General features: G+C 46.6%; 1 protein-coding gene across 5 annotated transcripts in view; it reads left to right on the top strand.

Annotated features, from left to right (window-relative positions):
* The first annotated feature begins 30 nt into the window (after positions 1-30).
* The window catches only part of Armh1 (armadillo like helical domain containing 1), a 42,118-nt gene continuing 29,628 nt past the window's right edge, over positions 31-12,520 (top strand). For 2 of the 5 annotated variants that reach the window (XM_021160638.2, XM_021160636.2), the window contains exons 1-3: positions 57-194; positions 5,549-5,668; positions 8,173-8,320. The gene's annotated coding sequence lies outside the window, so the exon portion shown is untranslated. Of the gene's footprint in view, positions 195-5,548; positions 5,669-8,172; positions 8,321-12,520 lie in introns of all 5 variants that reach the window. The other 3 variants (XM_021160637.2, XM_021160635.2, XM_029476510.1) reach the window with 3 other exon arrangements.

Genomic DNA, 12,520 nt, shown 5'->3' with positions numbered 1-12,520 from the left:
CGCACTCTGTGACCTCCCTGCCTAGCAACCAGGGAGTCGCTTCGCGCCTCGGGCGCACCCACTAGCCCGGCCCTAGCAACCGCGCCCCGCCCCTACTGTCTTTGGGCCCCAGCAATTGGCTGACTCTCTTGATCTTGGATCAAGTATTGGTCAGTGGGGCAGCGCTCTCGGAGCTACCGCACCCTCCTGTGAAGGTAAGAGTCGGTGGGAGAGTTGAATGAAGTATTACGGGTCTGCAGAGGGCATCTCAGAACCTCGTCTTCTGGTACTTGGTAGAAAACTTGAACTTGTACCTCTAACTACATCTACCTCCATCGCCAGCCGCAGTTCCCAGGCTGGAGGCAGAAAAAACGAACAAAATAGTGTTAGGCGGCTCGTGCCAACCGGGTCCTTCTAAACCTGTGGGTTGAGACTGGTTGCCTGACTGGGAAGGGGTCTTCGGGTAATGATTTAAGACACGGCCTTTCATGTGTGAGTCCAAGTAGTTTAGACGAGTACAGGAGTACAGCTTTCTTACATTTAGTAAATATTTTCTGAGCTGGGCATAGTGGTGCATTCATTTAATTCCAGCTGTGAGGAGTTGAACTCTGTGAGTTCGAGACCATCCTGATCTACCTCCAGGACAACCAGGGCTACACAGAGAAACCCTGTCCAAAATAAATAAATAAATAAATAAACACATACATACATACATACATACATACATACATAAACAGAAAAAGAAGCTATTTGGGTGATGGGAATGAGTGGGTGTGGTGTGTAGGAGACAGAACCCAGGAGGAAAGTATTGAGGGCTGATGATTAATAAGGTAAATAAAACCTGAAAGATGGCACTGGATTTACAAAAAAAGAAGTTGTTAGCAACCTTTGCAAGTGCCATTCCAGTGAACAAAAGAGTCAGTGGCTTGAGAGTGAGTGGGAGGTGACAGCATGGTGGTATGTCCCTGGAATCCCAGCCAGGAGTCTAAATGCTTCAAGCCATCCTCAGCTACATAACAAGTTCCAGGCTAGCCTATGCTACATGAGACTCGTCTTAAAAGAAGGGGGGGGGGATGGAACACTTGCAAGGCGAGTCATTTTGTCATTCGCTGGCAACCGCTAGGAGGTACAGGCTTTTGTTCAGATGAGAGAGATCCAGCAAAGAGATAAAAGATAAAATCACAGGGGAAATGGGTAAGTGAAAGCATATGACCCCCAGCCGAGGGGACTCTCACTTTAAACTCTTGAGGAGTAACTGGGGAGATGGCTGAGCCAGTAAAGTGTTTCCCAAGCTAGTGTGAGGAACCAACTTAGACCCCCTGGACCCACATAAAGGCTTGGGGGGTGGGGGGACTGGAGAGATGGCTCAGTGGTAAAAGCACTGACTGCTCTTTCTAAGGTCCTGAATTCAAATCCCCGAAACCACATAGTGGCTCACAACCATCTGTAATGAGATCTGACGCCCTCTTCTGGGGAGTCTGAAGACAGCTACAGTGCACTTATATATAATACATAAATAAATCTTAAAAAAAAAAAAAAAGCTGCAGGGGTGCCACACAGCTTTCCCAGAACTGAGGAGGCAGAGTCAGGTAGATCCCAGAGACTTGCTGGTCAGTCACTTTGGCCAAATCAGCAAGGTCCGGATTCAGTGGAAAATCCCTCAAAAAAAAAAAAAATATGACAAGTGATGGTGAGATGGCTCAGTAACTAAAGGTGCTTGCTGAGCAAGCCTGGTGACCTGCACTCCCTCCGTAAAGTCACATAAAGGAGGGAGGACAAAGCCAACTCCACACCATTAACCTTTGACCCTCGGCGCTTGTCCTGTGCCATACACATACCCTCTCTCCCAAATACATCATCCACACAGTAACAACAGTGATGCTTTTATACAGATTTGTTTATTTCATGTATGTGAGTACGCTGTCACTCTCTTCAGACGCAACAGAAGATGGCACCAGATCCCATTACAGATGGTTGTGAGCCACCATGTGGTTGCTGGGAGTTGAACTCAGGACCTCTGGAAGAGCAGTCAGTGCTCTTAACTGCTGAACCCTTTCTCCAGCCCCATAACCATAAATAATATTTTTAAAAAGACTAAAAAGGTGGCGAGAGATAAAGGAGATATCCAGTGTGGTGGGGTCTGGATGTCAAACTCTCAGCTCCTCCCCAGCACCATGCCTCACTGTCTACCCCCGTGTTCCCACCATGCTGATAATGAACTAGACCTCTGAAAGTGCAAGCCAGCCCCAATTAAATTATTTCCTTTATAAAAGTTGCCATGGTTATGGTGTCTCCTCACAGCAATAGAACATTGACTAAGACAGAAATTGGTACCAAGAGGCAGAGTCTTGCTGGGTGAGACCTGACTGTGCTGCTTATGGGTGCAGTGTGAACTTTGGGACTTTGGATTAGGAAAACAGTTGAATATTTTAAGCTAGCCTTAATGGAGCACACTAGTAGGAGTTTGGAAGGCTGGTGCTGAGAGCAATGAAGATCGTGCTGGCCAAATTCAAGAGGTTTCAGAGGAGAAGAACATTATGTGTGGCCTAGAGACCATTCATGTGATGTTTCAGCAGAGAATGTAGCTGCTTTCTGCCCTTGTATCCCCCCGCCCAGATTGCCTAAGGCTAAACTGAAGAGTTTTGGATTAATGGCATTGGCTGAGGAGATTTCAAGGCAGCCTCGTAAAGAGTGTGTCACATACAGATCTATAATGAAAGGGAGCAAACTGAGCAAGAAAAATACAGAATAGGGCTGGAGAGATGGCTCAGCGGGTTAAGAGCACTGACAGCTCTTCCAGAGGTCATGAGTTCAAATCCCAGCAACGGCATGGTGGCTCACAACCATCTTCTGGGGTGTCTGAAGACAGCTACATAGAGCAATTGGGACTGGAGCGAGAAGAAAAAGTGTTAAAGACTTCTACAGTGTACTTACATATAATCAACTAATCTTTGAAATAAATTAGAAATTTTTAAAAAAGGAAAAGAAAAATACAAAATGTCCAACTGGAGGAGGAAAGGAGCACCAGGCAGTGTAATGGAGCTAAGTCCAATGCTCAAGGAGATTTTTAAAAATTAAAGAAAAACTGGATGCTTATCAGACTAAAGGGAGTGGTGACTTCAGGAAAGACTTCACCCAGCAAAGCTTCCAACTCGTGACAAAGAATCTCAGGGGAGGTTGAGCAGTGAAGGAAACCATCAAAACCAGAAAGCTGATGAACGCTGATGGACGGACGAGGGGCCCGTGTGAAGCGGAAACCTAAGGCTCTTTGGAGAGTCCGTTGTGTGGTTTGCTGGGGCAGACACCTGAACGAGTGTTTCACTAAAGCAGACATGGGTGAAAGGACGTCCTGCTAAAGCACGAGAGAGGACGAATGATGAAGGATTCTTCGCCAACAACACTCATGTATCGCTCCTTACATTGCGTAGTTGAACTCCATTTGTCGAGGCTCCATAGAGAGAAATGCACCAAGAAACTTGTGGTGGTGTGCTGGCTGCTTCTTGCGTCCATGGACTTAGGCTGATTGGCAGAGTGATGTCAGCTGACACAGACTCCCGTGGAGTTTTGCTAAGACAGACTCACATGCTGAGGCGAGACATCAGGCTGAGGATGCATGATGTTCGGAGGGAGTATAAATAGGACTCAGGAGACTGAGAGGGGCCTGCTTGTGGAGCTAGTTCTGGAACGCTTCTTGGTCTCGTCTCCTCGCTGATCTTCAATTCATTGAGAGAGGCACAGCCAAGAACTCCTGGTGTCCCTGATGGCCCTAATCCCTCCTGCTGCCTCATGCTGATTCAGCTCAGGCCTGGCTGTTCCTGCTAGGTCACTCCATCGACGCTGCTATCCTGACACTACCGAACTGGACTGCTGGTTTATCCATGAAGTGTTTGCAAGTGTATCAAGCTGCCACTGTGAACTGAACTTATGATCTCCTGACTACGCAGATGGTATTTGCTCCAAAGAATCATTTCTAAACGGGTCCACTTCTCCCATATCCTAACAACTTTTCTATTCCACTACCTCTGCTGGGTGGTGGGCAAGGGAGAGGGTGAATGTTTATTAAAAGTAGGACGCAAAAAAACTATCCCTACACGAGTGTTCTAGCCCTAGACAGCAGCAGAACTTGGCGGCTTCAGGAATGTGATTTCGACTTTAAAATCCAGGATACAAGAAAGGGCTTGTGGAGTCTCTCTCTGTGGGTAAAGAAAGTCAGGTGTGTATCGGGGTAGTCCTGCGTGGAGACCCAGAGAGACCATCACATGAAGCTATGACAAGCAAAGCCTGGATTTTTTTGGGAGACCCAAGATGTTGGAGGTGCCAAAGTCATCGGATACCCACCAAGGAGAACTGCCAACAGCGTAGAACCAGCTCAAGAGAGAGAAGTATGTTGCTGTCAGCAAAGCTGGAAGAGGTTGGAGATCTGAAGAGTGTGTAACCATCAGACGTGGAGATGCAGAGTTTGGAGTTTCTCCAGCTGAGGTTCCATCTTGCTTTGGTCCAGTATTCCTCACTGTATTTCCTTCCCTCCCTTTTAGGATGTTAATGCATATCCTGTGCCATTGTATGTTGGAAGTATGTGATCTGCCTTTTGATTTTGATTTTATAGGAGTTATAGTTAAGAGCTTGCCTTGAGTATCAGAAGAGACTTTGAACTTTGGACTTTTAAACAGTGTTGAGACTGTGATAGACTATGGGAAGTTGGACTGATTGCATTTTTGCGTTATGATATGGCTACAAGCCTATGGGGCCAGGGAGTGGAATGTGGTGGCTTGAGTAAGAATGGCCCCTAGAGGCTCATAGATTTGAATGTTTGGTCACCAGAGAGTGGCACTATTTTTTTTTTTTTTTTGCTTTGTTTGTTTTTTGTTTTGTTTTGAGACAGGTTTTCTCTATGTAGCCCTGACTGTCCTGCAACACACGTTGTAACCCAGGCTGGCCTCAAATTCACAGAGATCTACCTGCCTCTGCTTCTGCCTCCTGAGGGCTGGGATTAAGGGTGTGGGTCACCACATCGTAGTTCCTGAGAGTGAGGAATCAAGTCTCGGAGGAGAAGGCCTTGTTTGATTCTGCTCTGTGAAGCCCCCAGGAACAGGAGCAGATGACCTTATCTGTAAGGGGACTTGGGGGTGTGAGGCAGGCAGATAACCCACGGCTTGGAGCTTTCTTGCTTTTATGGATGTATTTTATTCAGAATTTTGGGAAAGGAATTGGCAAGGGCCGGGGGACTGTCTGGGAAATCTTATCTAATAACAAGACATATTGAGTTCTTTTGTGTGTTTGGTTTTTATTTATTCGTTTGGCTTAGTTTGGTTTTTCTTGGGACAGGATCTTGCAACATTTATCCTTGTTGGGTGTCCTGGTACTTGCTACCTAGCCCAGAGTAGCCTTGAAGTTATGGTTGTTCCCCTGCCTCAGTCTCCCCGGCTGGGTTTCCATGCCTGGCTTCTCTTAATTGTTGATAATTCCTTTTGAGTATTGCTAAGGGGCTCTCGCTTAGCGTGGGCTGGAGTTTTCAAATTTCGTGATTTTGGTTCACTTACTTGAAGGACCTTTCTTTCCGCCACTGTAGAGTGATTTGCAACTAAGACTCCACTTATTAATCAACTCTGACGATGAAGAGGTGATCCAAGGGTCCGTTCTGGGCAGAAGACAGAGTAGGCTGGCCATTCTCGCAGAGGGCTTTGCCAAGGTGAGAAGGCCACAGACAATTTGGACGAAGGCTTCTAATCTGGATTTTAATTTCATGTACTATGATTTTCACGCCGTTTTCTCTCCAAGGTAAAATATCGGCAATTGTAATTGGCTGCCACTTCCAGAGAGATGCCAGTGAGCATGATGGTGCGGACATTTTTTCTCTGGCATTCCATGCGAGCTCCAGTTCTGATCAAGCGGGTGAAACTGACTTTACTGCCCGCTGCATGCCATGACTGGCTGACTATAAATTAAATCCCCTTTTCCAAAAGCCATTCTCCATTAGTGCTAATTTGTTTGCTCCTCGTTTTTTGCTGATCATTAGAGCCTCTGCTTGTGAGCACTAAATTGGAAATCATTTCTTTGACATTTCAAAAAATTTTTCTCCCCTTCTTGGATGCCATTTGGCTTCAACTAAGGAACATTAGGGTTTTTCAGAAGAACAGCTCTCTCCAATTACAATTTAACTGACCGTTCATGGCACCAAACCCCTGTCCTTAGTTTCCAAAGATGACACCCCTGCTGACATCGCTGTCCCTGTCATGGCTATAAAATGCCTCATAGAACTCACGCCGGCCTCCTTGGATGGAGCACGTGGCAGCTTAGAGAAGGCGGTGGTTTTATGTACCTACATATCATGGATACTCGGATATAAACATCAAAACAAGAGCTGGCTGGTTCTCACCAGTGGCAGGCATTTATTAAACTTCTATTTTACGTCACCCGCCCCAGGGCACAGGGATAGTAGAAACCAACCCTGCCCTTGAGCTCAGCCTCCAGTGAGGGGCTTTGTTTTGACAGCACAAGGAAAATAGAGGGACGTCAGAAGAAGGGCCACAGAAGCAAGAGCCCTGAAATGGCTCTGGGCTTTTGTCGAAGGTCAAAAAAGAAGCTGGCCAGTTCTGTCAGGGCAGTGCTGGAAGCCCCCTGGAAGGGCCTGGGAGATTGAAAACTAGAGGTCTGGTGAATGAAAGTGGCTGGAGTGGATTAGTGGATTAGTCAGGGAGCCTTTTAAAAAAAGATTTATTCTGCCAGGCGTCGTGGAGTACACCTTTAATTCCAGCACTCGGGAGGCAGAGGCAGGCGGATTTTTGAGTTCGAGGCCAGCCTGGTCTACAAAGTGAGTTCCAGGACAACCAGGACTATACAGAGAAACCCTGTCTCGAAAAACAAAAAAACAAAACAAAACAAAACAAAAAAGATTTATTCCTATTTTGATGTGCATTAATGTTTTGTGCATGTCTGTGTGAGGTGCCAGATCCTCTGGAATGGAGTTACAGATAGCTGTGAGCTGCCATGTGGGTGCTGGGAATTGAACCTGGCTCCTTTGGAAGAGCAGCCAATGCTCTTTAACTGCTGAGTTATCTCTCCAGCCCGCCAGCTAGGGATCTTTTCTGAAATTTATTTTTATTATGACTGCTTATGTGCGTATGGTGTGTGTAAGCATGTTCAGGGTCATCCTTGGCTGCATCATGGTTTGAGGCCAGCCAGAGCTACATGGAGTGTATGTATCTCAGTGGTAGTGTTTGCCTGCCATGTAAGTGGCCCTAGGTTCTATCCCCAGCACTGCAAAGGAAAATGCAGGAGTGGGTTGGGGACGTTTGGGGCCCTTCATTCCCAGTGGGCCTGCATGGTTCCTCCCTCTCTTGATGAAAGAGATCCTCTTGTGGAGAGGATGCTCCACAGCCATCAGTCACTGGGCCCTACTGTTTCTTCCTGAGAGGTGTTTCTGCTTCCATCTTCCCCCTGGTACCCCGAGCATCTTTTGCCAGATTACAGGAATGGCTCCTGAGCTGCCCCCACCTCTTGCCTTGCCTAGTTTGCCCATGTGTCTATCTGTGCACGGTGTCTGCCTGTTGCCTGTGGAGACCAGAAGAGATTGTCAGATCCCCTGGAACAGGAAGCCTGTGAGACACCATATAGGTCCTAGAAATCAAAGCCAACTCCCCTATCAAGGGATTTCCAAAACAAAGTCAAGGCCATGCATGGTGGCACCAGCTTTAGTTGAGCACTCAAGAGGCAGAGGCAAGGGGATCTCTGTGAATTCAAGGCCAGCCTGGTCGATGTAGTGAGTTCCAGGACAGCCAGGGTTACACAGAGGAACCCTGTTTGAAAGGAAGGACAGGAGGAAGGAAGGGAGGGAAGGAAGGAGGGAGGGAGGGAGGGAGGGAGGGAGGGGGAAAGAGGAAGGAAGGAAAGAAGGGAGGAAGAAAAGAAAAAAGAAAGGAGGGAAGGGAGACAGGAGGGGAGAGGAGAGGAGAGGGGAGGGGAGGGGGAGAGGGGAGGAGAGAGGGGAGAGAGGAGAGGAGAGAGAGGACAGAAGAGGATATGTCCTCCTGCCGCTGCCTGGGACTGTAGATGTGTTCTACCACACCCAGTTTTATAAGGTAATGGGGATCAGAGCCCATGGCTTCCTGCATAAATGCATGCACTCTACCAAATGAGCTATAGGCCAAGACCAAGGCCCTGCTCCATCTGAGGATTCCATTTTATATGTTGCAGAATGTATGCGAGTCTTATGAGATACTATTATCACATCATAGTGGATAATAGGACTGAAGCCCAGAGAAGTTAACTAACCAGCCTAAGACCACACTGCTGGGACGTAGAAAAAACACACAGCTGTCCAGAATCCACAGCTCTAACCACGGTACTGTACTACCTACGACTTGACATTCTTTATGCCTCTGTGCACTCTCTTCTGAGCCAGCTACATGTCTTCTCTTCCTAGAACACACTTTCCCTGTGTCTCCCTGGCTAGTCATAGATCTTTCATAACAGCCATCGCCCTAACCAAAGCAAGCATCCTGTGCCTGCCCTATCAGAGCGCACTGTTTGAACTGTAGGAGTTTAAGGCTCTATTTAGAGCTGAAGAGATGCTCAGAGGTCAAGAGCACTGCCTGCTCTTGCAGATGCCTCTACTTCAGTTCTCAACCCCCACACTGTGGCCAATGACTACCTGTAACTCTAGTTCCAGAGAATCTGATGCCCTCTTCTGGATCACAGGAGCCACCGGGCACATGTGTAATGCACATATGTATATGCAGATGAACACCCATACATACATAATAAAAATAAATCAATCTTTAAAACAAGGCAGTGGGGCGGGGCGGGGCGGGGTTTGAGGCAAGAAGGGTGGCCCAGTGAGTAAGGCTCCTCACCAACCCTGATGGATTAAGTTCCATTCTGGGACCCACAGAATAGAAGGGAAGAGAAGTTCTTCCTACAAGCTGTCCTCTGACCTCCGCACATACACTAGGGTATGCACACATGTCACAAGAACAAATAAATGAACATAGTTGTACATTTTTTTAAAACCACAGTAGACTAAAAGGCTCTGTGCCATCCGCAAACCTGTGCCCAGCGAGAACAAGATCTCCCCAGTGGTAGTTGCTCACACAGGACTCGTGTCTGCTCAGCTGTGCTTCAGTGTGGAGCTACATCCCCAGCAAAGTTCCAGGAAAGGTTGTGAAGTCAGCAGCAGAGGAGACACTCCTCCACACAGGAAGGAATCAGAAAGACGTGAGAGTTACCAGCAGAAACAAAGGGGAGACTTGATCGGTTGGAAGCGGTTCCCAGGACACACCTAGTGACCCACTGCAGAACAAGCCTCAGTGAAACGAGAGGCGTTTCTGCAGTGGTGAAGAACAGCGGAAGGGACCCCCCCTCCAAGGCAGCATTTGCTACAGCCCTGAGGGAAGGAGGAAGAGGTCCATGGAAACCGCTCTCCAGGGAGAAGAAGGGGCTAGTTAGATGTGGGTTAAACATTTAGAAAAAACAAACAAACAAACAAACAAACAAAACAACAAAACCTACTGCTACATATGGAACATTGGCGGGGTAAATCACTGCAGATAATTAGAACTAAATGATTGAGAAGAAATGGCTGTGATTGACTCTAGGTAAAAACCAAGCCGTAAGGAAAGAAAATGTAATAGTATTTTATTGCTTGGCCAAAGAGTTTATTTACTTGGTCAATAATGTAAACACTATTGATTTAACTGTAAATTGTGGGGAAATTATATTGCGAGGATAAGGAGGCGGAAAGGGGGGGGCAGGAATGCTTCAAGAGAACTAATTCCTCAGCTGCCAAAATAATAAATAATAAATTTTGTCCAAAATTGATAAATCAAGTAATAGTAGTCTTATCAGTTTGCCAAGGCCACCATGACAAAGAACCACAAACTGGGTGGCTTAAACAGGAGTGGGGCTGGAGCTGTTCATGCCTCAGAGGTTCCGAGCACTGGCTGCTCTTGCAGAGAACCCAGATTTCATTCCTAGCACCCACATTGGCTCAACCGTGTGTAACTCCAGTCCCAGGGTTGTCCAGTGCCCTCTTCTGGCCTTGGTGGGCACTGCATACTCACAGCAGACCCCCACATCTTTAAAAGCAGAAATGTATTTCCTCCCAGGTTTGCAGGTCTAAAGCTCATAGCAGAGTCTTGCAGGGCAGCTGGCTGCTGGGCCTCTCTGCTTCCATTATAAATGTCGCCTTTCCCTGTCTCTTCATTGTGACTTTCCATATCCTAATATCTTCTAATACTTTTTAATTTTAAAACATACACTATTATCATTGGGGAGTGTAGTGTGCATATGCCACGGTGCATATGTGGAATATGCAGAGAATATGTGAAATATGCAGAGAATAACTTGCAAGAGGGTCTGGAGGTTCCTCTGCACTGGCCCTGCCCAGGAGCCACTTAAAGGTCTCCAGCCTATCAGCAGCTGTCAAATCACAACTCTCATGGCTGTGGCCTCAGGGACCCAGTGCTAGACTCTGATGTCCCTCATGCTTCCACCAACCATTTCAGTGTCCCATAGTCCTTTCACCATGCTGAAGCTAGGCTATCCTTGAACTCACGGACATTTGCCTGCCGCTGCCCCTCAAGTGATCAAAGATGTGCATCACCACACCCAGCCCTGACCACTTATAAACATACCTTTGTATTAAACAAGGTTGCACCTCAATGACCCCACTTAATCCTAGGTGCTGTTTTAAAGACCCTGTCAGGGCCTAAAAGTTGGTAAAGGGGCTGGAGAGATGGCTCAGTGGTTAAGAGCACTGACTGCTCTTCCAGAGGTCCTGAGTTCAAATCCCAGCTCACATCCCTTTACATCTGTAAAGGGATCTGGTGTTTCTGAAGTCAGCTACAGTGTACTCATATAAATAAAATAAATAATTTTTTTAAAAAAGATAATTGGTTAAGGGTTTCCTGGCAAGCATAAAGACATAAGTTCAATCCCTAGTGCCCACATTGAAAGAGGAGGAGGAGGAGGAGCAAGCCATTTTAGGCTTGCTGCCAAGAATGAGATACTGACAGAGCCCTGCTATCAGACTTTTATTAGGAGGTGATAATCTGAGACATGCTGCCATTCTTGGAATCCAGCAGAGACAAATGGACCCCTGATGCCAATCAACCAGCAAGCCAAGCCTCATTGGTGAGACCCAGAGGAGTGAGAGACCCTGTCTCAAAAAACAAGGAATGACATTTGAGGTTAACCTCACCTGCAGACATGTTGCATATTAGCATGCACGCACATATATATATACACACAGACCCTGCACTGTGTGAGAGGGCTCAGAGGTTAAGAGCACTGACTGCTCTTCCAGAGGTCCTGAGTTCAATTTCCAACAACCACATGGTGACTCACAACCATCTGTGATGGGATCTTCTGGTGTGTCTGAGGACAGCAACAGTGTACTCATATACATAAAATAAATACATACAGACCCTACCTCAAAGTGTAGTCATATTCTAAGGTACTGGGGATTTGGGCTTTCAACATATGAAATTGAAGGAAACACAGTCCAGCCCATAACGAGTTGTATGTGCATTTGTTATTTGGAAATGTGGAAGTAACTACCAGAGGAGCTGAAAATGACCGCCTGTGGCCGGAGGCAAGAAAGAGGCTCCGGGCTTGGCAGGGACTTTGATTTCATGGCCCTGAGCCCAGGATGATGCCAAACCTCGTGCTTTCCTGGCACATTTAAGAGTTAAAGCTCGGCGTGGTGGGCACAAGCCGGTGTACCCAGTACTCAAAGCTGAGAAGAAGATCATGTTTGAAGCCAGCCTAGGCTGGCCTGTCTCACAGGAAGAAAAAGCAGAGAGAAAAGACAGACAGAAGAGCACAAGGGAACGGAGAGCTCCAGGGACTTTGAGGGACCATCCCACAGAGCCTTCTGTTGGGAGTTTCTCTAATAGCACACTTGAACCCTGAGCCTAGGAAGAGTTCATCTGGAGAAACATCTAAAACAGCTGCTGGTCCTTGTTTCTTTTTTCTTTTGTTTTATTGCTTCTTTGTTGTTTTTTTTTTCTTTTTCTCTCAAAATTTTATTTATGAATCTTCAGTAGTTTGAGATCCCACAGCACACATGATCAAAACACTCAGTGACCCTGTGTGTTGCCATCAAACCACTCAGCGACCGTGCGACGCCTCGCTCTTGGGTGAAGCCGTTATTTTCTTGTTTGCGCCACAGTCTTCCAGGAGGTAATACCACATTCGGTGACTTCCATCCACAGACATGGACTTCACCCTTGCTTTCTGCCACGTCTCATGCTAACTATTAACACCGTCCTCACTTTCAGCGGCTCCATACTCGGCTTCCTTCCCACTCACGATTTCCCCGGTGTATAGAGCATCACCGTGTTCTATGCACTCTAACATGGATCCAAATGTGTTAATAGGTTGCAGTGTAAATATTATAAAAATTTGATCACATATGCAAAATAATGTTGCATAATGAATGAAATAAAATTCGGTCAACTGCTTTTTTTTAATAATTTATTTTTTTTATTAGGTATTTTCCTCGTTTACATTTTCAATGCTATCCCAAAAGTCCCCCATACCC

Source organism: Mus caroli, chromosome 4, assembly GCF_900094665.2.
Source record: "Mus caroli chromosome 4, CAROLI_EIJ_v1.1, whole genome shotgun sequence".
NCBI classification, from domain to species: domain Eukaryota; kingdom Metazoa; phylum Chordata; class Mammalia; order Rodentia; family Muridae; genus Mus; species Mus caroli.
This window is presented reverse-complemented; position numbering and strand designations above follow the sequence as displayed.